At 43.4% G+C, this 21,380-nt stretch overlaps 1 protein-coding gene across 1 annotated transcript in view; it reads right to left on the bottom strand.

Moving 5' to 3' along the window:
• Positions 1 to 12,763, bottom strand: part of LOC117361202 (microfibril-associated glycoprotein 4-like) — a 153,689-nt gene extending 140,926 nt beyond the window's left edge. Inside the window, exon 1 of the mRNA XM_033946224.1 lies at positions 12,654 to 12,763. The gene's annotated coding sequence lies outside the window, so the exon portion shown is untranslated. The remainder of the gene's footprint in view (positions 1 to 12,653) is intronic.
• Positions 12,764 to 21,380: the final 8,617 nt, after the last annotated feature.

Consider the following 21,380-nt stretch of genomic DNA (forward strand, 5'->3'; position numbering starts at 1 on the left):
TCCACTTGATTGGTAGTCTTCATATCTTCACTAATGATTACACCCAGGTCCCGTTCTGTGACAGTTCTTTTTAAGGTTTCACCATTCAGGGTGTATGTTTTGCAGGGGTTACCATTACCAAGGTACATAACCTTACACTTTTTGGTGTTAAAACTCAGTTGCCAAGTATTTGACCATTTTTTCAGTAAACGTAGGTCCTGCCTCAAAGTGTTGGGCACGGTTGCGCTGTCGACTATGTTGCATAGCTTAGCGTCATCGGCAAATAATGTAATCTTACCTCGAAGTCCTTGGGGCAGGTCTCGTACAAAGATATTAAATAGTATCAGACCTAAGACTGAGCCCTGCGGCACTCCACTGGTCACTTCCGACGTTTCTGAGGGAGTTCCATTTACCACCACCCTCTGAAGTCTACCACTGAGCTAGTCTTTAACCCATGCAGTCAATGTTTCTCCTAGTCCCATAGTATTCATTTTGTTCAATAACCTACAGTGTGGGACACTATCAAAGGCTTTACTGAAGTCTAAATACATTAAATCCAGGGATTCTCCCCTATCTAGTTGTTTTGTTGCCCAGTCAAAGAAGTTTATCAGATTGGATTGACAAGACCTTCCTTTCGTAAATCCATGCTGGTGGGGATCCCTCAGCCTCTCGTCATCCAGAATCATATCCAATCTCTTTTTGATCAACGACTCCATAAGTTTACATACTATCGATGTGACACTCACAGGTCTGTAATTTTCAGCCTCTGACCTGCATCCCTTTTGGTGGAGTGGAATGACATTAGGAATTTTCCAGTCCTAGGGGACTTTTCCCTTGTTTAGGGACAGATTGAAAAGCGCATCTAATGGCTCTGCCAGGACATCTCTCAATTCCCGAAATACCCTGGGGTGTAGATTATCTGGTCCCATGGCTTTGTTCACTTTTAGCCTCGATAGCTCGTGGTAGACGCTGCTCGCAGTAAATTTAAAGTCCCGGAATGGGTCCTCCAAGCACTCTCTTGTCTGCATCTTCGGTCCATATCCCAGTGCTTCACAGGTAAAGACCGAGCAGAAGTAGCCATTGAGTAGTTCGGCTTTATGTGAGTCTGAGTCTACATAGTTACCGTCGGGTTTCTTGAGGCGCACAATCCCGTCTCTGTTCTTTTTCTGTCAATAACATACCTGAAAAATGATTTATCCTCTTTTTTAAGATGCCTAGCTATATTTTCTTCCATCCGGAGTTTGGCTTCCCTGACTGCTGTTTAACAGTTCTAGATTTCACCAGATAGGCTTCTTTAGTTTCCGGTTATTGTGATTGTTTGTAGGATACAAATGATCTTTTCTTCTGCTTTACTAGTTCCGAGATCTCTGTGGAGAACCACTGGGGTCCATTATTTCTCCATCTTTTACTCACGGTTTGTATAAAAGACGGAGAAATAATAGACCCCAGCCAGCCATGAGAAAAAAGAATGGTGCCTCCACTTACATTAAATCATCGCTTCCCATCACAATTCTCTCACATGATACAGACTTGGAAGGAAGATGGTGTCTACTACAGGCATCACTTAATTAAAAATCCTTTATTTTACTCAACATATATGCTCCAGTCTCAGATTCCCTGATTTTTTCCGTACCTTACAAAATGCTTTGTTGAAATACCCAGACACTCCAATCATAATGGGTAGATAATAATAATAATAACTTTATTCTTCTATACCGCCATAGTCGTGAGACTTCTAGGCGGTTCACACTGAAGAGAGCTGGACAGTCAGCGAGTTACAATATGTTGAAGTCCGGGATACAGTACATAGAAACTTACAAAAAGCATACAGAATCTTACAAAAAGTCCAGGATACAGCATATAGAATCTTTCAAAGAGCATATAGAGTCTTACAAAAAGGCAGAGAGATACAGCATATAGAATCTTACAAAAGGCAGTGAAATACAGCAAACAGAATCTAAAAGGGCAGCAAAATATAATGTTAGACATTTCAGACTTAAAAGCGGGAGTGAACATATGTAGTGTTAGGTGTAGATACTTTTTTAGGTGATAATTCTGTTGAATAAGGCAGTTTTTATGGCTTTTCTAAAGGCATTATATGTCAGTCTTGCTCCATTTATGTAGCTGTCTAACCAGTGTTGTTTGTTTGCTTGGTACATAAAAGTTCTATCCAGGAAGGTTTTGTATTTGCAGCCGGTAATGCTTGGGTATGCAAATAGGTTGCTGTTTCTGGTTTGTCTCGTAGGGCTTTATAGATTGAAGTGAGGTAGCAGGTATGTAGGAGCTAGTCCCCAAACCAGCTTGAAACATATGCAAGAGAACTTGAAAATTATTCGTGCCTCCATTGGTAGCCAGTGAAGCAGTCTGTAGTAGAGACTATAATCAACCACTAGACTTAATTCTAGATATAACGTTCAACTGCCATCCTACCAAATCTAAAACATTAGATGAAATTAGAACACTGATGGTACACTACAATTTAATCGATCCCTGGAGAACTATAAATCCTACAGAACGTGAGTACACTCATTTTTCTGCACCACATAACACATATGCTAGATTAGACTACTTCTTAATCTCTTCTTATTTATCTTCCATTATACTCAATGCCACTATCCACTCAATCCTTAATTCAGATCATGCACCTGTTTGACTACACATTAAGCTCTCTGACCTTCCACAATCCAAGCATACTTGGAGATTTAGTAATTTCCTTTTAACTTATGAGGATATTGTTAGAAAACTTCAAACATTTACAGAATAATTCTTTATAAATAACTTGACTCCTGCAATATCCCCTGCCACTGTTTGGGAGGCATATAAAACCACCTTGAAAGGGGAAGTGATAAGCTGGATGGCTTGGCAAAGAAAATAGTCTGATAAGCAACTCAGAGATTTGGAATCTGACATTAAACTAATTGAGACTCAGCTTATTTGCAACCCTAATTATTCACTACTACCTTCCCAGCTTACTAAAATGAAATATGAATACAATTCATTTGCTTCTCGTCTTGCTAATAATGATATCTTCCTCTTAAAATCAGGTCACTATATTGGTGGTAATAAAATGGGAAAATCTTTAGCTCAATATCTCAAAAGAAAAAAGAAAGGTTTCATATTGTCTCCATTAATAACCCTCAAAATCAAATCCAGACTGATCCTACCTGTATAAGATCTAAATTTGAAAGATTCCATTCACAACTATTTCAATCTGATTCATCTTTATCAAATGAGGACATAATAATAATAATAATAACAACTTTATTTTTGTATACCGCAATACCACAAGCAGTTCAGAGTGGTTTACAAAGGAAGAGACTGTATACAGACAGCGATGTTACAAAAAAGACTTTCAAATTACAATAGCATTTAAATACTATCATCCTGTACTTCCTTCTCACTTCAAGGAAGAATTAGAAGCTCTGACAATTTCACAGGAAATTCTTCTAACAATTTCAAAATTGGCCTCAAATAAATCTCCAGGGCTGGATGGCATCACAAGAAAATTCTACAAGACTTTCTCCTCACAATTATGTTCACATTTAGGACTCCTTTTACTAATCTGTGATAGCGGTTTTAGCGTGCGCTGAGCGCATGCAGAATTGCCACGCACGCTAGATGATAACGCCAGCATTGAGCTGGCGTTAGTTCTAGCCGCATAGCTACAATTCTGCGCATGCTATAAACGCTATCGCAGCTTAGTAAAAGGAGCCCTTAATACCATACTTTAATTTTATACATGATCACCCTGAATTACAAAGTAACTTTGCAGAAGCTAATATAGTAATATTTCCCAAACCAGGTAGAAATCCTACTTTAATGAAAAACTACAGACCGATCTCTCTGCTAAATTCAGACTATAAAATACTGGCAAAGATCCTTGCAAATCAGTTAAACAAAGTTATAGAACAACTGATTCTCCCTGATCAAACTGGATTTATTAAACACCGTTATATTGGAGATAATCTCATGATTTTTCATAATGTTAATGATCTTGCTAAGACCATCTTGGAACCTGTGGTGGGACTCACTTTTGATGTGGAAAAAGCCTTTGATAGGGGATTGAATGGGGGTTCCTGCTGCAGGTTCTGAGATGGTTTAATTTTGGAGAGTTTTGTTTCTTGGATTCACTCCCTTTATTGGCAGCCGTCTTCTAGAATCCTGATAAATGGTTTTCTCACAAATCCTATTTCACTGAAAAGAGGAACATGCCAAGGATGTCCTCTCTCACCACTCCTTTCTAATTTTACTTTAGAACCCTTATTATCTGCAATAAGACAATCCAAATTAATACAAGGCATCCCTTCATCGTCCAGAGAATTCAAAATCGTACCTCCTCGTCTTATTTAAGATTGCATTCCATTTCTGTATAAAGGTTCCATTCTCCAGAAACAACCATGGTTCTGTCCTCATACGCAACCCCCTAGGGATGTGTTTAACCCTGCAATATTCAGCTAGTGTTGCAGCGTGTAATTCAGCTCGAATAATCCTTTTATGGGTAGATTCTAGCTGGTCCCAGTCTGAAAACATTGTACCTTGTTCTGAGGAAGAAAACAGATGAAATTCTGCTAATAGATCATTTGCTTGTTGTTCACTGTAAGACATAGTGATGTCCCAATTCGTAGAAGCCATGGTTCCACCAAATGCCCCAAGTAAGTTGCAGACTCAGTCAAAAAGCCAAAAAGAGAGGCAATATAACTCACACAATACTAAGCTGTTGAGTGACAAAAGAGAACATAAACAAACAAAGTCACTCCATATGTATTAATCAGAAAAAAATCTAAAAATGTTCTTCTTTATTGTTTGAACTATGCAATGATTGGGTGGTGAGGTGGTTTTATAGCCTTCATGTCTCTAAGAGACAGTTCCTAAAAACAGTAAAGAAGAACATTTTTAGATTTTTTTCTGATTAGTGAAAAGGGAAGGGAAGCAGATTGGGGACCCCTGCTTTAGGCGAGCCACAGTCGCCGTCTGTATGCGATTGTCCTCTCCACAATTGGAAAACTTGTGAAGTGGAGAGGACAGATCGCAGGCCGCAAAATAGTCCCTGGGGGGCTGCGTGTTTGAGACCGCTGCTTTAGAACATCTTTTAGTGTTCTGGTTTTTGCAATCATTTTGTGCCATACCAATGTTTTACTGAGTTTTGTTCTTGATGTTGCTGATATGGTTGTGCAGTGACTGTTGTTCATTGATTGAACGTTGTTTCAAGTTGACCTAAATAAAGTTTTAAAAAATGCAACTCTGGATATAATGGACCATTTTTCCAGGTCCCTTGAAGTCCGTTATAATGAGATTATACTGAAGCTGTTTAAAAACTGTCTGGGAAAGAGAGTTAATTTTAATTATTATTATATGAAAAGTTTATCTTGTTAAGATCTGAATAAAGCTGTGGCTAGGGAAGAACAGTTTTTTAAAGTTAGAGCTGTCACAGAACCTTGAGGAGCACTGCTGTAATCAGAATTGGGCTGCAGTGGCTTTACATATCTGAGCGACAGTGTTCCAGAGCTAGCTTGTGACATAAAAAATTTAAATTTCACTCAGTTTAATATATTTTGATAGGCTGAAAGGCTAGAGAGTGCTGACTAGTGTATTAGACTGGAAGGCCTGGATTCTATAAACAGCGTCCTGATTGGAGGCGGCCAACTGCTGCCTAACCAGCCAATCAGGATGCACGTTTAAAAAAAAAACAAAAAAAACCTCCGGAGGCAGGCTGCCTACATTGGAGGCGCCTCTGGGAGCCTAGGGAGGAGCGTAAGCCCTCCTAAGCTTGCCTAAGGCTAGGCATGGGCATGGAATAGGCCTGGAAGTAGCCTTAGGCGGACCTATTCAGCCATACATGTCTCTGTAGGCCCGCGGTAGATGCGTACAATGTAGGGTAGCAAAAATGCTGGCCTACGTTGTAAGCTGACATGGCCACTGAGCTTATCGCAGCATTGGATCTCCCTGCTGCAATAAGTTTAGCAACCGCGGCTACCTGTCCCACCTGTACATCACCGGCAGGAGTGATGCCCAGTCCCTCCTGCCTGGCACCCATGAACCCTCACCTGAACATCACGTCAGGAGGTATGTCCAGTCCCTCCTGCCAGAACACCCTCCCCAATACATCTCCAGCAGAAGGGATGCCCAATCCCTCCTGCTGGAACCCTCCCATCCCTCCCAAACATAGTGGGCATCCCCCCCACCAGACCACCCCCTGGGAGTGGCCTGATTCTGATTGGCCAGATTCCTTAGGCCACTCCCTGAGCCCTGATCTGATGTGCAAGCTATCAAGAAGGCTTACTGACAAGCAGGAAACCCTCCAGAAGTAGACTTTCCCCAAAGGTCTGCGATATCCCTCATTCGAAGCTGTCCCTACAGGGAACCTCTGCAACAGCACAAGGGCGAAAACCACAAATGCAAAGACTGAAATTACACGAAATAAAACACAAGCAGAAAAGACAAGCTCCTACAGCCTGGCTTGTAGGAAGAACTGATGTTCACAGGGACAGTGATGAGGTAAGAGGGGGGAGGGGTTTAAGCCTTTGAAGTTTGAGGCTTCCTACAAAGTCCTGGCGGGTGGAGGAAAATAACCTACTGTGGGATTGTACATAGGATTACCAGATTCTGTGAATGTAAAATCCAGACCCATAGACTCGCCCCCCAGGCTCGCACAGTTCCACACATCCCTACCCCATTACACCCACACCACGCCCCAGCCTTGCCCCTAGCCCCGCCCTCCTCAGCCTGCTCATCTTGGCCAGGAGGGCATCTGCGCATGTGCGAATGAGGTGCGATGATGTCGCCGTGTTGCATCTGCGCATGTGCGGATGCACATCACGACGTGATCTGCTTTTCAAAACCCGGACAAAGTGCTGGGTTTTGAAAAGTCATCCGGATGCATGGCCATGCCCTCTATAAAGAGGCCTTATCCGGGTAAATCCGGACATCTAGTAACCCCAATTGTACAAGAAATATGTGCTATGCTGTCTGACAGTCTATTTGTAGAATAAACAGGAGCCCATCTGAGACTTTTGTGGATAAATATACATTTAGGGGCCTGAATGTCACTACATTTAGGGACACAGTCACCCTCAAATTCTACATATGGCATCTTAAGTTGTGACTGCAAATCATATTGATAACTTCTTTCCATAAGTCGTAGAGGTCAGCATGTTACACATATTTTCATCACCACTCATTATGGTCAGCAAAACTAAACAGAGGTTTATTTTTTTTTTTTTAATACTGTGACCAGTATTTAAAAAAAATATGCTGATCAGTATTGTTCAATATTGGTCCCATACATTTTAGTATTAGAATTATATTGATATATTCATTGATCTTAGGATTCAGAATATTTGACTAACTTAATATTCAGTATGAGTTATACTTAATGTCAAGAGAGACAAAGCTTCTGTCACTGCAAACTTAAAGTTTTCTTTACAGCTATCCAGAAGTATTCTGCTGAATTTATTTGCAAAAAATCACACTTACTGTAGCAGGTGTTATAAGGGGACAGCAGGCAGATATTCTCACGTGTGGGTGATGTCGTCCACTGTCACTTTAAGCTTCTCTATGGGTTGGGCCCATGTGCCTAAGGCCCTGCCCACAGGAGGGGCCTAAGGCTCCCGGGCCTATTCTTATTGGCCCAGGCGCCTTAGGCCCCACCAGTAGGCAGGGCTTTGGTACGGCTGGGCCAATCCGGCCTCATTCTGCCAGTGGCTGCCTGCCGGACAGGTGGGTTTGGCAACTGTCTGTCCGGCCAACAAAAAAAAGGTACGGGGAAAGGGGGTGGGGGTGGTCGTGGAGGTCGGCCAGGTGGTCACAGGTCGGCTGGGGGGGGCGGTCGGGGGTTCTGGGGGGGCGGATGTTGGGGGGAGGGGGGTTCGTCGAGGGCAGGAGGGCCTGGGATCCCTCCTGCCCGTAATTTAGTGGGGGGTGGGGATAGAGAGTCGCCTGGGCCAGGAGGGCTTGGGCTCCCTCCTGGCCCGATCGAGTCGGGGGGGGGGGGGGGGGGGGGTAAAGAGTCGCCTGGCCCTGGAGGGCTTAGAGTCGCCTGGGCCAGGAGGGCTTGGGCTCCCTCCTGGCCCGAACGAGTCGGGGGTGCCGCGGTTGGCCGGGGCAAGAGGGCTTGGGCTCCCTCTTGCCCCGATTGAGTCGGGGGGGTTGCGGCTGCCGCAGGGCAAGAGGGCTTGGGCTCCCTCTTGCCCCGATGTTGTGTTGGGGGGGAGTGATGCATCGCGGCAGGAGAGATACCTCATCTTCCCTACCGCGATGCCATCACTCCTCTACCCGAACTGCTGCGGGTCGCGGCAGTTCGGGTAGAAGAGTGATGGCATCGCGCTAGGGGAGATGAGGCATCTCTCCTGCCGCGATGGTTAGGTTGCCGGGCCACTGAACTGATGGCGCCAGCGGCCATCATCTCAGCGGCCCCTTTTTTGGCACTTAGACCTGGTTTTCTTTCGTCTAAGTCAAACAGGTCTAAGTGCCGACTAAACTGTTTTGGTTATAGGTGTTGTACGCCTAGGTGTAGGTCGGCCCACCTCCCGCCCACTGCCCGCCCTTTCCCCTCCTCTAAACACACCTCTTTTCTCTCTGTGTGTCTAGAGGCAGGGGAAAGGCCTAAGTTGGTTTTAGATACATCTAAAAACCAGCTTTGGTTATGGGTACTTGGACGATCAGGCTTTTTGATCATCCAAGTAGCCACTTAGGACACATTTTAGACGTTTTTTTTTTTTTTATTATTACCCCCATAGCCTTTGGGAAGGGAAAAAATTAGGTATACACCAGAAGTGACCTGGAACCTTAACGTTGGAGATTTGGTCCCACTACCACAACTGTATGTCTGAGTGAAGTTTTAGAAACAGAAAGAGGCACAAGTAAGCTTATGTGACTTGAGCATGGTCACAGGGAAAGCTCAGAGTCCAAACTCACAACTGAAGGCACCAAAGCTAGAGTCCACAGAAATATATGCTTGTACATTAGAGGTACTTCGCAAACTGTTGCATAGAAGCAAGAGAGGAGGTCAAGGCCACCAAGTATGTAGGTGGCTGTGAAGAATTAGAGAAGTTATAAAAACCTGATAATCGTAAGGGAAATTTAAATGCTACAAGGAGTAGGGCTTAACTCCCACTCACTGCTGCCAGATACCTATACCCACTGTATCATATCCTCTACCATAATCTCCTCAACCCTGAAATTAGAGAATGACACGGTGACATAATTCATCACCGTAACCGTTCCCGCGGATAACCGCGGGAAACAATCCTGTGTCATTCTTACGTGTCTATCTCAACCTCAGTCCTTCTTCACCAACATTCTTCAATGCAAGGCTTAAGGGTCTGTGGTTGAGCCCATTCATACTCTTGATTCTTCCCTCTCTCCTTGAATAATGACATCGAGATGGTTTCCCATGGTTATCCACGGGGACGGGAACGGTGATGAATTTTGTCACCGTGTCATTCTCTACCTGAAATGTCCTGTCTAAATTAGATTGTAAGCTCTTCTTAGCAGGGACTGTCTATTGTATGTTAAAATGTACAGCGCTTCACATGCCTTTCAGCGCTATAGAAATAATAAATAGTAGTAATAGCACATTTCTATAAGATGAGCGCCTAAACCGAAGTTTGGAAATTCTGGTAGGTGGAGAAAAAAAATATAGTGCTTGAAACCAACCAAGTCTTGTACGAGCTATTTGCGATACAATGACATAGGGTAGTAGAAAGTGAGAAATCTGTTAGCCAACATTAGGTCTGGCAAAAACAGCAACCAAACTTATCCATAGTCCGGCCGTCATGTCCACGTGGTGTAGTGATAAACTATGGAGCAGGAGACTTTCAAGTAGATTTAACCAGCAGACTAATATGACCATTGTGGTTTATCAAGTCCAGGACAAGATTGTATTCTGTTGAGGTTAGGCCAGTACTGAGGGAGACAATAGAAGTACTGGTACCAATCACTGAAGATACAAGAACAACAATGGTGCCAAGGTAACATAGCATCAGTACCGAGTCTTGATGCAGGTAAATAACACAGAGCAGGATGGATCGGTACCGAGCAGAGTCTGATGCTAAAACTGTGTCAGTACCGAAGTAAAATAGGGGCATCGAGGCCAAAATTATTGTGTCAATGGCCAGTCGTTCACCATACAGATGCTATGCATATGATGAAATATTGCACTGGTACTAGGGACTATGAAGCCTGTACTGTAGGTGCAACAGGTGTCGTAGCCATGAAAACCCCAATGGGCAGAGTGCTTCAGAATTGACAACCTGCATCAATGATTGATAGCATCAATGATAGGCATGCATCGAGTGATTTCATGCTAAAAATGCCAGTGACACTGGTGATGAGATCGAACTGTCAATGCTTTCTGGTACCGAAGGAAATCTATACGACTCAGGTGGTAAGACTCAGCTGATACTATAAGTGCACACAACAATACACTCAATAAATATGCCAAAAATCCTATAATAGTAACAACAAAGAGGCACAACCAGTCACAACAGGGTTTGGATGGGGGACGCTCAGAATAAGAAATAGAACTAGCCTGAAGCAACTCTACTGAAGAGGTAAAGGGCGCTCTCAGTGTGAACCATCAGCAATGGGAGCAAAAGCTCCGATGCTTCACTTCCGGGCTGAGGCGGGAAGCCTCCACCACCACACCATCATTGAGCCCCCTATGTGTATGTAATAATGAAAACACCTACAATAAGGCCCTAAATAAATAATGTAATCCAAACAAACCCGTGAGCAATTTAACTCAAACGGTGGAGATACAAGCTGAGCGACCCCCACACAAACCCTGCCAGCCGAAACCCGCCAAGCTAACTACAAAGCAATAACGAACCCAGAGTAAACTAAATCAAAATTATACTTATCCAAACAAAACTGCCACAATGAAAGCGCCAGGAGCCGAAGTTCAACCAAGCTGGTTTCGGGGAGGAGCCCTTCTTCAGGAACCGAGCCCCCGACCACAAACCAAAAACAAAAAATGAAAAAAACGCCGAAAACGAAGCGGGACGGCTGGAGGGAGGGGTGACCGAGCGGGAGAGCACCCGCGCTTAAAAGGCGGACCAGGAATTACGTCACACACAACCCAACCAATCATACAGGACGCACAACGCGTCCTGAATCACTCATACAGGGGCGGGACAAAGAAAAAAGCCCCAAAACAAAAACCTAAAAAGAAAGAAAGAAAGAAAACAACAGATTCCGTACCGTATTCACACCCAACCATGCAAAAGATACAAAAAACCACCCAGCGCAGAAAACCTACACGAAAACACGGCACCCGGAAAGAATGGACAGGAACCCTATATAATGGTGTTCCACTCCACACTTTCATTGAGGCCATGGGGAACAACAGCTTGAAGTTGGAAAATCCAATATTGTTCCCTAAGATTTAACTGAAATTGTTTATCCCCCCTGAAATCCCAGGGAATTTGCTCCAGCACGAACCATGTAAGATCAGTAAACTGATGACCAACTTCCAGACAATGAGGCACCAGAGGGGCGGCTAGAGATGCCGTTCTGATCCGACTCCTGTGTTCTTGAAGTCTTGTCCTGATCTTTCTACTCGTGCGCTCCACGTAGTGAAGCGCACAAGGACAGATGATAATATATACCACCCAAACAGATTCCATCCAAATATATACCACCCAAATATATACCATCCAAACCCTGTTGTGACTGGTTGTGCCTCTTTGTTGTTGATACTATAAGTGCAGCAGGGTGTTAAAGTGTTGGTAACCTCAAGAAGAGGCGTGCTTCAGAATGACAGTCTGCATCGATGGCGTTGAGGAAAAACATGCATCAAGAGACTCTATGCAAGTATGCTCATGACGCTCGATGATATCGATGCACCGGTACTGCTAGGAAACGCTACCAGAGAAGAAGTCCAACTTGCCAGGTACCCAATAGAGAACGACTTGGGGATAATGTTTTCCACGTTTCCATGGGAACTCATTTTCCCGTCCCTTCCTTTTCCTGTCCCTGCCCCATTCCTGCAAGCTTTGTCCTCATCTGCACAAGTTTCAAACACTTTAAAATAATAATTGCTCGAGGCTTTTATGGTTAAGGCAAAGCTTACAGGAATGGGGCAGGGACAGCGACAGTGACAAAACTTGAGGGGATGGGGAAATTGAGTTCCTGCAGGACGGGGACAAATTTGTCCCTGTGCCATTCTCTAGTACCCAACTCCAGGCCTAATATCTTCTCACAGAAATAAAATGCAGGAACAAAAACAATAAAAACATTTATTTGGTAAGGTATTTATTCTTTTTGTTCGGTCATTTTTTAATATAGACCTGGAAGATAGGCAAGAGATCCAACAGGAAAGGCCAACAGCACGGGTCAAGTGAAAAGAAGGCCGAAAGCCGTCAATGCAGTCAGCAGGGACAAATGTTGAAAAAAATGCCTACAGGCCCCAAAAAGGAAAAATATAGAAATTTACTTGAAATTGTAAAAGATTGAAAAGAAAACCAAATAACAAGAAAGAAATAAGGAAATTAAGGAAAAATATGAAGTTGGAAGCAAGCTCGACTAGACAAAGTTTAGATGCACGTTCTTCATTCTGCAGAAAACAAAAAACTGATGACCTCGCAAGCTACCATTGAGTGGGAAGGCACTCGTGCATGTATGGTGAGGGCAGTCTTAAAGCTTAAAGTTACAGTACACTTTTACACTGTCCTTACCGGGCTCTGTGGATGATGTCACCCACATGTGAGAATATGCTGCCTGCTTGTCCTGGAATGTGTTCTGTAGATATTGGTGGGAGAGTTTCTCAGGAGTTGGCAGATTTCATTCGCCTCACAGAAAATAACTCAGCAAGCTTTGCCTTTTATTTGTTTAGTTTTTTAACATTGTGTTTTGCATAAAGTTTTTCTGGAAAAAAAAATTGCAGTTGCAGCCATTTCATGAAGTATTTTATTCTGCAAAATCAAAAATCTTGTTTTTGCTTATAATAAGTTTTAAGTTGCATGTAAAATATGGGATGCACTCTCGCTTAGGGCCCCTTTTACAAAGCTGCGGTACTGATGTTGCTGCGGTAAATGTACTGAAGCCCATAGGAATTGAATGGGCTTTGGTGCATTTACCGTAGTTTTGTAAAAGAGGCTCTTGATGTCAAAAAGCACAAATGAAACCTAGCATATTGGCTTTTCAATGATACACATTAGTGAAAGGAATTTATCCTGTTGGTGGCTGGTACCATCTGGTGGCCATTCTGCAGCCCTGTTTTTGTGTGTGTGCGCGTGCATTTTTTCTTTTATTTCTAAGTGCAATAATATAAGCCCATTTATCTTCACTTTAAATGGCTATTTATTCTTCTACTGCCTGACATTAGTGCATCTTAAACTCTGTATTCTCCCTTACCACTCTGCAGTAAATAAAGTGAAGGGTTTTTTTTTTAAGCCACTAGTCAGTAAATGTGAGGTAGGTGGACAGGCATCACCCAAAGGATTATTTATACGTAGGAACTTTTACTTCTGAAGTAATTTTAAAGACTAATTGAAATTAAGATGAATAGACAATGCCATCTGTTGTAAATTGTAACATTATGCAATAAAATATTTTTCCTCAATAGAAAGGGCAGGGAAGAGTATTATATTTTATTCAACTTTAGACTTTCTTAATCTGTTTCTTCGTATTATTGTACAATATTAATAAACATTCTCTTACTCTGTTCTTTTTCTGCCTGCCTGGCAATATGATTATCAGGTACAGGCTGAGTCCTGTTCTGCTTTTACCGTCATTGTATTTTTGGAACTTGTATTTCCAGTGTTTCTTAAGACAGGCCTTTCCAAATTTATCCTGGGATCCCACAGCCAGTTTGGTTTTCAGGATAGCCACAATGCATATGCACAAGATAAATTTTAGCAAGTTTATATTTAGAATAACTTAATAAGTCAGCACCGTATACTATCCACATAGGGGTTTGTTTTTGCCAATGGATAAATTTTGACAGAACAGTTCAGGAAGAAGTTATCAAGATGGGGTAAAAGTTGGGCTCCACACCTTGATATACTATAGGCTCCTTTTACGAAGCCACATTAGTGGTTTAACGCGTGTAATAGCGCACGCTAATTTGCCAGCCGCACTAGCTGCTACCGCCTCCTCTTGAGCAGGCGGTAGTTTTTCAGCTAGCACGGGGGTTAGCGTACACTAAAAATTCGCGTGCGATAAAGCCGCTAATGTGGCTTCGTAAAAGGAGCCCTATGGGAGTTATCAACCTATGGCATTCTTCATACTGCAGATTAGTGCTGCCTGATTCATGATTCGAATCGATTCACCAATTCACTTTGGATGAATCGATTCGAATTGATTTACAACGACAAAAAATCAGCCTTCCGATTCGGTGACAGACCCTCCTCCCTCGCCCCTAAAACAGGAGTGGCAGAGCTGCCTCTAACTGGCCGGGCGCTGCGGCTCCTGCTTTAGAGGGTGAGTGGGGAGGGTCAGTCAGGAAGTGCTGGCTTCCTCGCTGGACTCCCAGCATCAATTTACCTAATTTCAGCAGCCTGCATAGGATCGCTGGTGCTAGCGATCTTTGCAAGCTGCCATAGGTCTTCGGAGCTGTCTTCTCTCTCCCCCGGTCCCGCCCATCCTCTGATATCATAGGCAGTATAACGGCAGATGAAACAGCTCCGAAGACCTATGGCAGTTAGCAAAAATCGCTAGCACCAGCAATACTATGCAGGCTGCTGAAATTAGGTAAATTGATCCTGGGAGGCCAGGGGGACCACACAGGCCTTCCGGGGCGGGAGGGTGAAGTCCTTTGGGGGGGGGGTACAGGCCTTCAGGGGTGGGGTGCAGGCTTTCAGGGGGGGACAGACCTTCAGGGGAGGGGGCCCTTGTGTAGTACATGGAGGGAGGGAGGGAGGGAAGGGGGGGTTCAAAGAGAGGTACATATGCCGGACTTTGGGGAGGAAGAAATAATAGGTCTAAAAACAGATGAGATGCTGCTGCTTGTGAGCAACCATGCAAACAGTGTTACGGCACAATTCCAGAAACATTAAGCCTTAAAGCTATGGCACGATACTCCGGTCTGTGAATTTTTTTTTCTTTTTTTTGCTGAGGTTCATGGCAAGTCACACTAAAGGAATTACATAATATTGAGGTGTTTGCATGCTTTGCATCTCATTTCTATGTTCCCCATGGTAACCTAAATACCACTGTGTTATGGCACTGAAACCATCAGAGCACTTTGTAGTATGCGTTATGCAGCAAATAACAGGGGTTATCAATCAAACACAGCTTGGTAATTACCCCCTTTAATGGCTTGCCAAAATTGATTCCAGGGCAGAATCCAAAATTAATGCAGATATGGGGGATAGTCAGTAGCTGTCCAGTTAGTTTTATTCATAGATGTAAACATAGAAACATGACAGCAGATAAAGGCCAAATGGCCTATCCAGTCTGCCCATCCACAGTAACCATTATCTCTTTCTCTCTCTGAGAGATCCCATGTGCCTATCCCACACCTTATTGAATTCAGACACAGTCTCTGTCTCCACCACCTCTTCCAGGATACTGTTCCACGCATCTACCATCCTTTCTGTAAAAAAGTATTTCCTTAGATTACTCCTGAGCCTATCACCTCTTAACTTCAGCCTATGCCCTCTCATTCCAGTGCTTCCTTTCAATTGAAAAAGACTTAACTCATGCACATTTGCGCCACGTAGGTATTTAAACATCTCTTTCATTTAGGGGACTGCACAAATAGCAGTCCTCATTTGAATTAGGTAAGATATCTGTTTAAGACTGCATATTCAATAATTTTAGTTGAATAAATCAGGTTGCTGAATACTAGGTGTATATCATTTGCTCATCCTTATGCAGCAACAGGTTTGACCATTGATCCCTTGGAGGGAGTGCATATGACTCATAAGAACCAAAGTTAACCACCCTTATCTAAAAGCCAACCGATGCATTTAAATTTATTTATTTATTTCGTTTTATACCCCATTGTCCTCAAAGAGCTTAGAACAGCTCACACTTAGTATAATACATTTCTTCTTTATATACTTTTTAAATTTCATAATTCCAACACACAAAAAAAATAGTACTCTTGTACGCAACCAGGTATAGGAAAGAAACAATAACGGGGAACAGAGTACACAATCTTTGGAAATCAACCTACGACTTGGCTTAGTTGAGGCCGAGGTCGGAGTCGAGGTCGAGGATTTTACCATCGAGGCAGATTTACTCGAAGCTGAGGTCGAAGTGGACGGCTTGTCCGAGGTTAGATCAATGCCTCCGAATACTTTCTTGCTGCATCAGACGCTTCTTCAGAGACCTCTTCTGAAGTGTAGCACAGCGAGCGCACGACTCCGTACAGTGGTCTGGTCCCAGACACTGAATACACCAATGATGAGGATCGGTGATGGAGATCGCACATTGACACCGCGTACACTTCTTGAATCCTGTGAGGGGATGGGACATTGAAGTAAAGATGGCCGCAGCCAAATCAAAGTCTGTGAGTTTAGGCTGCGGAACAGGTCCCGTTGTAAAAGGCAAAAAAATAAAAAAAAATATATATATATTTTTTAGACGCAATAATGCTACGATTCAAAAAAAAAAAATAAACAAATAAACTAAAGCTGCGGCAGAGAAGGCAAATCAAAAAAAAGAACTAGCTTGACGCTCGCAGAGAACTGAAAAATGATGGCTTCTCAGTTCTGCAGAAAAACTAGAACTGAGGAGATGCGTGTCCTACGTCAAGCGGGAAGGCACTCGTGCATGCTCGGTGCGACAGTCATGAACTTTCTAAAAGTTCTTCAAGCAAGTCTGCTTGTGAAGCTATCCGCATCGGGGCTCTGTCGATGACGACACCCATATATGAGAATATGTTGCCTGCTTGTCCGGGGATAACAAGTATAAGTGGATCAATTTTTCACTCTGTCAAAAATTACATAGACTAGGGGACACTCGAAGTTACAGGGAAATACTTTTAAAAACCAATAGGAGGAAATTTTTTTCATTCAGAGAATAGTTAAGCTCTGGAATGCATTGCCAGAGGTTGTGGTAAGAGCAGATAGTGTAGCTGGTTTTAAGAAAGGTTTGGACAATTTCTTTGAGGAAGAATCTGTTATTGAGAAAGACATAGGGGAAGCCACTGCTAGACCTGGATCGGTGGCATGGAATGTTGATACTCTTTGGGTTTTGGCCAGATACTAGTGACCTGGATTGGCCACCATGAGAACAGGCTACTGGGCTTGATGAACCATTGGTCTGACCCAGTAAGGCTATTTTTATTAGAGAATGACACGGGGACAAATTTTTCCCCGTCCCCCGCAGGAACTCAATTTCGCCTTTCCTGCAAGTTTTGTCGCTGTGCCTGTCCCATTCCTGTAAGCTCTGCCTTAACTGCACATGCTTCGAACGCTTATGATTTGAAAGTGTTTGAGGCTTGTGCAGATGAGAAAGGAGTTCACAGGAATGGGGCAAGGACAGGAAAAGAACTCACAGGGATGGGTAAAATATTTGTCCCTGTGTCATTCTCTAATTCTTATGTTCTTATGTAAAGGGGGGGGGGAGAGAGGAAAAATTGTTGAACATGGGCTGGAGAAGAGGAAGGGAGGTGCAACAAAGATGTAGAAAGGGGTATGAGGGAGAAATCCTGCTTATGGTGGAGGGGGAGGTAGACATGCAGGGAGAAGAGAGGAGAAATGTTGGACACAGGGGAGAGGGTAGAGAGAGATGGTGCATGGGGAGAAAGAAATGTTGCACATGATAATGGAGGGGAAGAAGGGAGTTATGCTGCATGGAGGGGAATAGAGAGGTTTGACCCAGGGCACAAGGCAGGGAGATAGCGAGCGAGATGGTAGACAATGTGAAAGAAACAAATGTTGGACATGGCAGTGGAAGAGAAGGTACAGATATGGAAGATGGATGGTGAGCATGGAGAAAGAAGAAAACGTCAAACTGTGCAGGAGACCCTGGCAAGCGAGTTAACAGAAGACAAACAGAAACTAGAGTCTGGGATCAACATGATTTGAATAATAAAATGCCAGACAACAAAAGGTAGAAAAAAATGTTATTTTCTATTTTGTGATTGCAATATGTCAGATTTGAAATGTGTATCCTGCCAGAGCTGGTGTTAGCGAGCGTGAGCTAGGACCTAAAAGAGACAAAGTCTTGTTTATTTTGTTTACACCACAGCACCGGCGTGGGGTTGAAGAGGTTGTAACCCTATGTAATGTTATATTGTAACACTATGAATGTTAAACTGTAACCCATTCTGAGCTCTCTGGAGAGGACGGGATATAAAAATAAACAAACAAACAAATAAATAAATAAATAAAAATATTTTTTATATTGGGGGTGTTGCGGGGGGTGGGGGGTAGAGTTACATAGTAACATAGTAGATGACGGCAGATAAAGACCTGAATGGTCCATCCAGTCTGCCCAACCTGATTCAATTTAAATTTTTATTTTTTTTAAATTTTTTCTTCTTAGCTATTTCTGGGCAAGAATCCAAAGCTTTACCTGGTACTGTGCTTGGGTTCCAACTGCCGAAATCTCTGTTAAGACTTACTCCAGCCCATCTACACCCTCCCAGCCATTGAAGCCCTCCCCTTCCCATCCTCCACCAAACGGCCATACACAGACACAGACCGTGCAAGTCTGCCCAGTAACTGGCCTAGTTCAATATTTAATATTATTTTCTGATTCTAAATCTTCTGTGTTCATCCCACGCTTCTTTGAACTCAGTCACAGTTTTACTCTCCATCACCTCTCTCGGGAGCGCATTCCAGGCATCCACTACCCTCTCCGTAAAGTAGAATTTCCTAACATTGCCCCTGAATCTACAACCCCTCAACCTCAAATTATGTCCTCTGGTTTTACCATTTTCCTTTCTCTGGAAAAGATTTTGTTCTACGTTAATACCCTTCAAGTATTTGAACGTCTGAATCATATCTCCCCTGTCTCTCCTTTCCTCTAGGGTATACATATTCAGGGCTTCCAGTTTCTCCTCATACGTCTTCTGGCGCAAGCCTCCTATCATTTTCGTCGCCCTCCTCTGGACCGCCTCAAGTCTTCTTACGTCTTTCGCCAGATACGGTCTCCAAAACTGAACACAATACTCCAAGTGGGGCCTCACCAATGACCTGTACAGGGGCATCAACACCTTCTTCCTTCTACTGACTACGCCTCTCTTTATACAGCCCAGCATCCTTTTGGCAGCAGCCACTGCCTTGTCACACTGTTTTTTCGCCTTTAGATCTTCGGACACTATAACCCCAAGGTCCCTCTCCCTGTCCGTGCATATCAGCTTCTCTCCTCCCAGCATATACGGTTCCTTCCTATTATTAATCCCCAAATGCATTACTCTGCATTTCTTTGTATTGAATTTTAGTTGCCAGGCATTAGACCATTCCTCTAACTTTTGCAGATCCTTTTTCATATTTTCCACTCCCTCTTCGGTGTCTACTCTGTTACAAATCTTGGTATCATCTGCAAAAAGGCACACTTTTCCTTCTAACCCTTCAGCAATGTCACTCACAAACATATTGAACAGGATTGGCCCCAGCACCGAACCCTGAGTTAAAAAATGATTGGCCCCAGGTGTCACATACCGTAGGATTGCCACTAATCCCAAAGTCAGTTCTCTACCCTTCGTCTATAGAAACATTTTACCAAGAGCGGATGAGAAGCAAGAGGAACTGCAAGCGATCAATGCCTGGATGAGAAGAAGGTGCGAAGAAGGTTTTGACTTCATGCGCAACTGGACGGCGTTTTGGGGAACAAACAGGTACTACAGAAGAGACGGACTACACCTCACCAAGGAAGGAGCAAGGGTATTGGCAGGCAACATGATGAGGGCCATCGAAAAGGCTTTAAACTAAAGGTAAGGGGAAAGCCGACAGTCGACCACCAGTCGATGGCCCGGGCGACGAAATGCCCCGAAGAAAGAACTAAGGACAATATTCAGACATAAGGGGAGAAGAGCACAAAGCAAACGAGGGAGACAACGTAGGAGCAAATACCATGAGAGACACAGTAGGGGCTGTAAAGCTTATAAAGCCCAAGAAGGATTCACAAAGGGAACTTAAATGTATGTACACAAATGCTAGGAGCTTGAGAAACAAAATGGGAGAGTTAGAGACAATAGCAAGATGCGACGAACTAGAAATCATTGGCATAACAGAAACATGGTGGAATGATGAAAATGAATGGGATACAGTACTGCAGAGATACAAGCTATTCAGAAGGGACAGAACAGGGCAGAAAGGAGGAGGTATTGCCCTATATGTTCAAGAAGGAATAGAATCTGTTAGATGAAGACGGAGGGGAAAGAGAAGCTGGAGTCCCTCTGGATTAAGATTCCTAGACACAATGGTACTGACACAAAAATTGGCCTTTATTATTGACCCCACATGTCAGACAGAGGAGACAGACTCGGAAATGATGGAGGAAATCAAACAAGGATGTAAGACAGGCAGTGTAATGATCATGGGAGACTTCAACTTTCCAGGGATAGACTGGAACCTGGGAACCTCAAACTGTGGCAAAGAAACAAAGTTCCTAGAAATGGTAGGGGACTGCTTCCTGGAACAATTGGTGGGAGAGCCGACGAGAGGAAATGCCACCCTGGACTTGGTCCTAAGTGGCATTACTGGTCAGACTAAAGATGTAGAAGTCACAGTCCCGCTAGGGACGAGTGATCACAACATGATCAACTTTACACTTGACATCGGGAAGGGGAAACATATCAAAACCTCAACCACGACCCTCAACTTTAAAAAAGGAAGGTATGATAGCATGAGAGCCATGGTAAAAAAATGGCTCAAGAAAAGGATACACACAATTAAAACAGTAGATCAGGCATGGTCCCTACTGAAAAATACTATCACGGAAGCACAAAATCTCTACATTCTGCAGATATCCAAAGGACAGAAAAACAAAAGCAAAGGGGAACCAGCATGGCTTACTAATGAGGTGAAGGATGCCGTAAGTAAGAGATAAGAACTCCTTTAAAAAATGGAAACGTGAAAGAACAATCGAGGCTTGGAACAGCCCACAGAGACGATCAGAAGAAATGTCACAAGGCGGTGAGGGATGCCAAAAAGGTCTATGAGGAGAAAATAGCACAAGAGACCAATAACTTCAAGCCCTTTTTTAGATACATTAAAGCAGGGGTAGGGAACTCCGGTCCTTGAAAGCCATATTCCAGTCGGGTTTTCAGGATTTCCCCAATGAATATGCATTGAAAGCAGTGCATGCAAATAGATCTCATACATATTCATTGGGGAAATCCTGAAAACCCGACTGGAATACGGCTCTTGAGGACCGGAGTTCCCTACCCCTGCATTAAAGGGAAAAAACCTGCAAAAGAGGCAGTGAGTCCGCTGGACGACCAGGGAAAGAAAAGGTACATCAGAGAAGACAAACAAATTGCAGACAGATTGAACTCCTTC

This window comes from Geotrypetes seraphini, chromosome 5 (genome assembly GCF_902459505.1).
Source record: "Geotrypetes seraphini chromosome 5, aGeoSer1.1, whole genome shotgun sequence".
NCBI lineage: Eukaryota > Metazoa > Chordata > Amphibia > Gymnophiona > Dermophiidae > Geotrypetes > Geotrypetes seraphini.